The 10,000-nt window shown below is 46.5% G+C and overlaps 1 protein-coding gene across 1 annotated transcript in view; it reads right to left on the bottom strand.

Annotated features, from left to right (window-relative positions):
* The window catches only part of LOC143274654 (uncharacterized), a 218,904-nt gene that overhangs the window by 73,016 nt on the left and 135,888 nt on the right, over positions 1-10,000 (bottom strand). The gene's annotated exons all lie outside the window — the stretch shown is intronic.

Raw genomic sequence — 10,000 nt, 5'->3', positions numbered from 1 at the left:
AACATAGAGTGCTGATCTTATACTTTATTCTGTGTGAGACAGGGAGCCAATGGAGATGTTGCAAAATAGGAGTGATGTGCTCAGATCTTTTCTTTCTGAGGACGAGTCGGACAGCAGAGTTTCGTATGCGCTGAAGGGACTGAATGGATGAAGCAGGCAAACCAGACAATAGGGAGTTACAGTAGTCAAGGCGAGAAAGAATGAGAGAAACGACAAGTCTAGATGTTGTGTCTGGACTAAAGTTGTGTATCTGTATGACACACACTGTGTTGATGGATACTCCACAACCCCCAAAAGGGGCAAAAAGGATTCGATTTCTTTGAAACTTAGAAATCTTAAGAAGAAGACGAATGGAATACAGTTCACAACTTTGCCCAGACTCCCCCATCATAAAGATGAGTTTCAGTTTCAGTTTCAGTAGCTCAAGGAGGCGTCACTGCGTTCGGACAAATCCATATACGCTACACCACATCTGCCAAGCAGATGCCTGACCAGCAGCGTAACCCAACGCGCTTAGTCAGGCCTTGAGAAAAAAAAAAGGTGGGGGGGAGGGGGGGGGGGAAAGGTGTGTGTGTGTGTGTGTGGGGGGGGGGGGGGGGGGCGTGGCATGGTAAAAAATTGCAGAATTTTCGGCAAACAGCCTTGCAGACAATGTAGTGAGCACCACTCATAAATATAGCCAGAGGTATTTCGTATTTCTTTTTTTTATTTTTATTTTTTAGTCACAACAGATTTCTCTGTGTGAAATTCAGGCTGGTCTCCCCAGGGAGAGCGCGTCGCTACACTGAGTGCGCCATCCATTTTTTTTTGGGGGGGGGGGGGGGGGGGGTGTATTTTTTTCTGCGTGCAGTTTTTTTTTTATTACTTGTTTTCCCTTATCGAAGTGGATTTTTCTACAGAATTTTGCCAGGAACAACCGTTTTGTTGCCGTGGGTTCTTTTACGTGCGCTGAGTGCATACTGCACACAGGACCTCGGTTTATCGTCTCATCCGAATGACTAGACCCTCACTCAAGGTCTAGTGGAGGGGGAGAAAATATTGGCAACTGTACCGTGATTTAAACCAGCGCGCTCAGATTATCTGGCTTCCCAAGTGGACGCGTTACCTCTAGGCCATCACTCACTTTCTCGCACGTGCAGTCTCTTGTTTAATAATGAAATAACAAGAACATAACTATCCTCACTAAACCAGTGAAAAGCGATAGATCAGTTTCAGTTTCTCAAGAAGGCAGTCACTGCGTTCGGGGAAAAAAAAATCCATATACGCTATACCACATCTGCTAGGCAGATGCCTGACCAGCTATAAGTATAGCCCAACCCACCTAGTCAGGCCTTGACTGCCTGCTTATATATTTGTGTACCTATCAGAGTTGATTTCTTCTACCGAATTTTGCCAGAGGACAACCTTCTCGATGCCATGGGTTCTTTTTTTTTTTCGTGCGTTAAGTGCGTGCTGCACACGGGACGTTGGTTCATTGTCTCAAAAAGAGTATGTTAGAAGATTTGAACCTAGTTACAATCGGTTCGAGAGTAAGTGAAATTACTTACAGCGCTAAAGTGCGCCTCAAAACAAATAAACGAAGAAACAAATGATGCTGCTTTTATGAAGTCAACCTGAACTATTTGTGAAGTGTGTATGTTGACACATTATGGCTCTCCATTGTGTATTTGAAGTCTGTATGTTGACATATTATGGCTCTCCATTGTGTATTTTAAGTCTGTATGTTGACACATTATGGCTCTCCATTGTGTATTTTAAGTCTGTATGTTGACACATTCTGGCTCTCCATTGTGTATTTTAAGTCTGTATGTTGACACATTCTGGCTCTCCATTGTGTATTTTAAGTCTGAATGTTAACATATTATGGCTCCCCATTGCGTATTTTAAGTCTGTATGTTGACACATTATGGCTCTCCATTGTGTATTTTAAGTCTGAATGTTAACATATTATGGCTCCCCATTGTGTGTTTTAAGTCTGTATGTTGACACATTCTGGCTCTCCATTGTGTATTTTAAGTCTGGATGTTGACACACTATGGCTCTCCATTGTGTATTTTAAGGCTGCATGTCGACACACTATGGCTCTCCATTGTGTATTTTAAGGCTGTATGTTGACACACTATGGCTCTCCATTGTGTATTTAAAGGCTGTATGTTGACAGGGAAGTCAGCTGGCGTCGACAACATTCCCGCCGAACTGATCCAAGCTGGAGGCGAAGCGGTGATTGATGCCCTCACCACCATCTGTAATAAGATCCTGCAGACGGGAGAGTGGCCAACCACCTGGACACAATCATTGGTCATCACAATCCCCAAGAAGGGCAATCTACAACAGTGCAAAAACTACCGCACTAGCAGCCTAATCAGCCACCCCAGCAAGGTCATGCTAAAGGTCCTTCTCAACCGACTGAAGCCGCAAGCAGAAATGATCATCGCCGAAGAGCAGGCCGGCTTCAGAGCAGGGAGAAGCACAACAGAACAAATCTTCAACCTGCGCTTGCTGTGCGAGAAATATCTCCAGCACCAAAGAGACCTCTACCACGTCTTCATTGACTTCAAGAAGGCGTTCGACAGGGTATGGCACGCTGCCTTATGGGCCACCATGCACAAATTCAACATCAGTGAAGACATCATCCAAGCCATACAGAACCTATACGAAAGAGCAACCAGTGCAGTCCTCTTCAATGGTAGCACGGGTAACTGGTTTAGAACCACGGTCGGAGTCAGACAGGGCTGTCTACTCTCTCCCACCCTCTTCAACCTCTTTCTTGAAAGGATCATGACTGACGCCCTGGAAGATCATGTGGGAACTGTCAGCATTGGAGGCAGAGTCATCACCAACCTGCGCTTTGCCGATGACATTGATGGCCTGGCAGGAGAAGAGAAAGAACTCGAAGAACTCGTGCACAAACTTGACAAGACATCATCAGCCTACGGCATGGAGATCAGTGCCGAGAAGACCAAGGTTATGACCAACAACAGCCAAGGCGTAACGTCCAACTTGCACGTAAACGGTGAAAAACTGGAAGAAGTCTCCTCCTTCAAATACTTGGGTGCCATTGTGTCAGACGAGGGTTCGAAACCAGAGGTCCTGTCCAGAATCGCGCAGACTACTGCCGCACTGAGTCGATTGAAGACTATATGGAAGGACAAAAAGATCTCCCTCTCGTCCAAAATCAGACTAATGCGCTCCCTCATCTTCTCAATATTTCTATACGCTTGCGAATCCTGGACCCTCACTGCAGAACTCCAGAGAAGAATCCAGGCCCTGGAAATGAGATGCTTCCGCAAGATCCTGAACATTACATACAAAGACCACATCACAAATGAGGAAGTGAAAAGAAGAGTCCAAAACGCCATTGGCCCATTCAAAGACCTGCTAACCACAGTGAAGGAACGCAAGCTCCGCTGGTATGGACACGTCACACGATCAGACGGCCTAGCCAAGACCATCCTGCAGGGTACCGTACAAGGAAGGAGGAAGAGAGGCAGACAGAGAAAGCGGTGGGAGGACAACATCAAAGAGTGGACGGGCCTGCCATTTGCCACAACTCAAAGGGCCGCTGAGGACCGAGGCAGGTGGCGCGAGCTGACCAGGCAGTCATCCATGGTGCCCCAACGACCCACCCACGGGTCAAGGGATAGATGAGAGATGAGATGAGATGATGTTGACACACTATGGCTCTCCATTGTGTATTTTAAGTCTGTATGTTGACACACTATGGCTCTCCATTGTGTATTTTAAGTCTGTATGTTGACACATTATGGCTCTCCATTGTGTATTTTAAGTCTGTATGTTGACACACTATGGCTCTCCATTGTGTATTTCAAGTCTGTATGTTGACACACTATGGCTCTTCATTGTGTATTTTAAGTCTGTATGTTGACACATTATGGCTCTCCATTGTGTATTTTAAGTCTGTATGTTGACACACTATGGCTCTCCATTGTGTATTTTAAGTCTGTATGTTGACACACTATGGCTCTTCATTGTGTATTTTAAGTCTGTATGTTGACACATTATGGCTCTCCATTGTGTATTTTAAGTCTGGATGTTGACACATTATGGCTCTCCATTGTGTATTTTAAGTCTGTATGTTGACACATTATGGCTCTCCACTGTGTATTTTAAGTCTGTATGTTGACACACTATGGCTCTCCATTGTGTATTTTAAGTCTGGATGTTGACACACTATGGCTCTCCATTGTGTATTTTAAGTCTGGATGTTGACACACTATGGCTCTCCATTGTGTATTTTTACTCAGAGACCGAGATACCTGTAATACTGTGTGGTACTCCCCTCCCCCCCCCGACACACACACCCACCCTCTCTCGCTCTCTTTCTTTTTCGCTCGTTACATCATGTACATGTGATCACATAAAGTATAGAAGACAGACATACGTGCACAGAGAGAGAGAGAGAGAGAGAGAGAGAGAGAGAGAGAGAGAGAGAGAGAGAGAGAGAGAGAACTCAGAACTCAACACGTTTTTTTTTTTTATTCAAGGATTATGATTTTAGGCATGGCCTATTCTTCCAACCTGTTCTTGCTAGCTAGAGAGAGAGAGAGAGAGAGAGAGAGAGAGAGAGAGAGAGAGAGAGAGAGAGAGAGAGAGAGAGAGAACTCAGAACTCAACACGTTTTTTAATTCAAGGATTATGATTTTAGGCATGGCCTATTCTTCCAACCTGTTCTTGCTAGAGAGAGAGAGAGACAGACAGAGAGACAGAGAGAGAGAGAGAGAGAGAGAGAGACAGAGACAGAGACGGACAGACAGACAGACTGACTGACAGACAGACGCACATAATCGCATTGATTGAAAGAAATAATTTTGTCTGAACTATTTTGAAATAGGAGATAACAACATTTTCTCCCTCACGATAACGTTTGTCTTTCCCCGAAACTGTTATGATTTTGTTGCTGTTTTCCTTGTTGTTCTTGATGTTAAGCTCTACAAAAAAAAAAAAAAAAAAAAAAAAAAAACCGAATTGCTAAACTTTTCGTTACTTTGATAATTGTTTGCCGTAACAACAACGACAACATCATGAGAAAACAATCGTACAGTTTTCTTAACTGGCTAACTCTGTGTGTGTGTGTGTGTGTGTGTGTGTGTGTGTGTGTGTGTGTCCGCGCGAGCGTGTGCGTGGGTGTGCGTGTGCATGTGCGTGAGCATGTGTGTGTGTGTGTGTGTGTGTGTGTGTGTGTGTGTGTGTGTGTGTGTCCATGTGTATGTGTACGTGCATGTGCGTGTGTGTGTGTGTGTGTGAAAGAGAGAAAGAGAGAGAGAGAGAGAGAGAGAGAGAGAGAGAAAGTATGTGTGTATGAGAAAGAGAGAAAATGTGTGCGTGCGTGCGTGCGTGCGTGCGTGCGTGCGTGTGTGTGTGTGTGTGTGTGTGTGTGTGTGTGTGTGTGTATGCGTGCGTGCGTGTGTGATCAGCTGCTGTTGAACCTTAAAAGAATGCGCGAAATGAGGAACAAGCACAGTTCTAAATTTAGACATTAACCCCACCCCCACAAAAAAAAGAAGAAAAAAGGAAAAGAAAGAAAAGAAAAAAAAGAAAGAAAAGAAAAGGGAATATATCTAAGTCATGTTTTCAGATTGATTTTTTTTTTTTTTCCTTTCCGGGGGACCACTTTGCACTGGGAGTCAGCTTCATTACTCATCCCCTGTCGTTTCAATCTGCGTTTAAAGGGCGAGGAAAGGTGGGTGAGTGGAGGCGTGGGTGGGTGCGTATAAAAAACACAGATTAAAAGAAAATAGATAAATAAAATAATAAAAAAAAGGCCAGCAACAACAACACCACCACCACCACCAACAGCAACTGAATTGCAAGCTGGAATTGAACCTGCCAAGTTCCATTGCTTTTCGCCTGTCCACGCAATCCGCTGACCCCTCCCTCATCCCTCCCTCCCTCCCTCCACATCCTCTCTCTCCCTCCCTCCCTTTCTCCCTCCACATCCTCTCTCTCCCCTCCCTCCACGCCATTTCCCTCCCTCCCTCTTTCTCCCTCCCTCCACCCCCCTCTCTCCCTTCCTTTCTCCCTCCCTCCCTCCACGCCCTCTCCCTCTCTTTCCCCCTCCACCCCTCCCCTCCTTCTCTTTCTCCCTCCACCCCTCTCCCTCCCTTTCTCCCTCCCTCCCTCCACGCCCTCTCCCTCCCTTTCTCCCTCCACGCCCTCTCTCTCCCTCCCTCCCTCCACGCCCTCTCCCTCCCTCTCTTTCTCCCTCCCTACACCCCCTCTCCTCTCTCCCTCCCCTTACTCCCCCCTCCACCCCTCTCCCCCCCCTCCTCCTCTCTCCACCCCCTCTCCCTCCCTCCCTCTTCTGCCTCCTCCACCCCTCTCTCTCCCTCCCTCCCCTCCACGCCACCCTCCCTCCCCACCCTTTCTCCCTCCACCCCCCCCTCCCTCCCTTTCTTTCTCCCTCCACCCCTCTCCCTCCCTTTCTTCCTCCCTCCACGCCCTCTCCCCCCCTCCTTCCCTCTCTCTCTCCACCCCCCTCCCCCCTCCCCCCTTTCGCCTCCTCCACCCCTCTCTCTCCCTCCCTCCCTCCACGCCACCTCCCTCCCTCTTTCTCTCCCCCTCCACCCCCCCCCCTTCTCTTTCCTCCCTCCACCCCTCTCCCTCCCTTTCTCCCTCCCTCCCTCCACCCCCTCTCCCTCCCTTTCTCCCTCCACGCCTCTCCTCTCCTTCTCTTTCTCCCTCCACCCCCTCCTCTTTCCCCCTCTTCTCCCTCCACCCCCCTCTCCCTCCCTCCCTTTCTCCCTCCCTCCCTCCACGCCCTCTCTCTCTCTCCACCCCCCTCTCTCTCCCCTACCTTTCTCCCTCCCTCCACCCCCTCTCCCTCCCTCTCCCCTCCAACCCCTCCCCTCCCTCCCTCCACCCCCTCTCCCTCCCTCTCTCCCCTCCACCCCCTCTCTCCCCCTTTCCTTTCTCCCCTCCCCCTTCACCCCCTATCTTCCCTCCCCCCCTCCACCCTCTCTCCCTTCACCCCTCTCACTCCCTCCCTCCTCCACCCCTTCCCCTTCTCCCTCCACCCCTCTCCCTCCCTTTCTCTCTCCACCCCCTCTCTCTCCCTCCTTTCTCCCTCCCTCCCTCCACGCTCTCTCCCTACCTCTCTTTTTCCCTCCACCCCTCTCCCTACCTTTCTCCCTCCACCCCCTCTCTCTCCCTCCCTTTCTCCCTCTTTTTTCCTCCACCCCCTCTCTTTTCCCATCCCTCCACCCCCTCTCTCTTCATCCCTCCACCCCCTCTCTCTTCATCCCTCCACCCCCTTTCCCTCCCTCCCTCCACGCCCTCTGCCTCCCTCCCTCCCTCCTTTTCTCCCTCCCTCCTCCCCTCTCTCTCCCTACCTTTCTCCCTCCACGCCCTCTCTCTCCCTACCTTTCTCCCTACCTCCCTCCACTCCCTCTCCCTTCCTCCCTCCCTCCACCCCCTCTCCCTCCCTCCCTCCACCCCCTCTCCCTCTCTTTCTCCACCCCCTCTCCCTCCCTCACTCTTTCTCCTCCCTCCACCCCCTCTCTCTCCCTCCCTCCACCCCTCTCCCTCCCTCCACCCCCTCTTCCTCACTCTGTTTCTTCCCCTTCCCCCTGAATCACTTCACAATTCTGTTCTGTTTGTTTATTTCTTTCTTTCCTTTCTGTCTCTGGTTTGAGATGAGGAGTGCGTGTGTGTGTACATTCTTTCACTTTTACACAACCTTCATTTTCACCCCCTCTGTCTGTCTGTCTGTCTGTCATCACTCTCTATCTCTCTCTCTCTGCCAGGGAGTGTGTTTCTTTTTTTTTCTTTTTTTTTGGAGGGGGCGGCGGGGGGGGGGGGGGGGGGGCTGATCTTTTTCCTCCATGATATGATGTTTGTATCATGATTATGTAGATGTGCATGTTTAAATGTGAATGTGAATGTCATGTCTTTATTTCTTCATCTCTTTGCTACTTGGTGGATGTTTTGATTCATTTTCACTTTCCATTTGCCCTGAGGGCTGGATGAAAAAAAGCACATGTATGCTTATTCCACTTCCTCAGTAAAAAACTTCGTTCGTTCGTTCGTTCGTTCTCTCTCTCTCTCTCTCTCTCTCTCTCTCTCTCTCTCTCTCTCTCTCTCTCTCACTCGCCGACACGAACGGACGCGCACACAAACTTACCCTGACGCCGGATTCTCACCAAAACTTTGTACGACTTCCACCTGTTACTCCAGTGTGTCAATCTCTTTAAAAAAGAAAAACTCTCTACGACGTAAAATACTTCAACACAGCTGAAATTTAAACTATGATGTATATGATGCTGGCACCGACATTCACATAGTATTACTTTCTTTCAGCTACCGATAATCAAAGACGAACAATAAAACATGATTTTTTAATTTTTTTTTTTTTCAAACAAGAATTCAGAAACCATATGTCGCGAGACAAAAGTGGTTCAATGAATGCTCAGACAAAAATAACCCTCTAAAAAAAAAAAAGTTTTGGTGAGAGAAGAAGAGATAGGAATATTTACACATTCATTGTGAAAAATGCTTTGTAAAAGAAAAAAAAAAGTGGAAAAATGGATGCTTGAGAGTCTCTCTCTCTCTGTCTGTCTGTCTGTCTCTCTCTCTCACACACACACTGTCCCAAATACACACACACACACACACACACACACACACACACACACATATATATATATATATATATATATATATATATATATAAAAATTATATGCAATGTCCAACCAATTACTTTTGATTGAACTTGCTGAATCCCTGTTGCATAGTCCAATAAGAGTGTTTCTATGATGCAACCTTCCGATATTCGGCTTTGTTATCTTTTTATATTGTTGTTTATGATGTTAATTGCTGTCACACGGATATTTACGAATTGTTAATTCCATTGTTCTAGATTATCGTTTCTCTGTATATCCCCCTTTAACCACCATCCCCTTACCCCCATATCTCTCTCTCTCACACACACACACACACACACACACACACACACACACACACACAAGACACGTCTAATATCACTCAAAATGAAAAGACTGTTAAATCAAAGAAAGAATACACGCATACTGAGTGTGGACAATGAGTGAAAAATTGGATGCGGAGGGCAGGTGGGTGGGTGGGGTGGAGTTGTTTTTTTAATTTCATTTTTAATTTTTTTTTAATTTTATTACAAGCATACAAATCTATAGACATGCACACAACCATATCAGCCACCTGTCTAAACGTATTTTCCCCCACTGTTGTTTGCATGTAATGTAAATAACAGTCGGCATAGAATAAAGCATTCATACCTCATTGCATGTTTAAATTATTAATGTTGTCCTTTCGTTTTTTGTTTTTTTTTGGCTTACCCTTCTGTATCCCAATCCTGCCCCTAAAAAAATTCTATGCAGCAAGATGGATGTATTAAACGAGTGATAGGTGTGCATAATCAGCGATATGCATGTATTAAACGAGTGATAGGCGTGCATAATCAGCGACATGCATGTATTAACCGAGTGATAGGCGTGCATAATCAGCGATATGCATGTATTAAACGAATGATAGGAGTGCATAATCAGCGATATGTATGTATTAAACGAGTGATAGGTGTGCATAATCAGCGATATGCATGTATTAAACGAGTGATAGGTGTGCATAATCAGCGATATGCATGTATTAAACGAGTGATAGGTGTGCATAATCAGCGATATGTATGTATTAAACGAGTGATAGGTGTGCATAATCAGCGATATGCATGTATTAAACGAGTGATAGGTGTGCATAATCAGCGATATGCATGTATCAAACGAGTGATAGGTGTGCATAATCAGCGATATGCATGTATTAAACGAGCGATAGGTGTGCATAATCAGCGATATGCATGTATTAAACGAGTGAAAGGTGTGCATAATCAGCGATATGTATGTATTAAACGAGTGAAAGGTGTGTATAATCAGCGATATGTATGTATTAAACGAGTGATAGGTGTGCATAATCAGCGATATGTATGTATTAAACGAGTGATAGGTGTGCATAATC

The sequence above is a fragment of the Babylonia areolata genome, chromosome 29, assembly GCF_041734735.1.
Source record: "Babylonia areolata isolate BAREFJ2019XMU chromosome 29, ASM4173473v1, whole genome shotgun sequence".
Lineage (NCBI taxonomy): Eukaryota > Metazoa > Mollusca > Gastropoda > Neogastropoda > Buccinidae > Babylonia > Babylonia areolata.
Note: the sequence above shows the minus strand (reverse complement) of the source record. Positions and strands in the feature narration are given on the sequence as shown.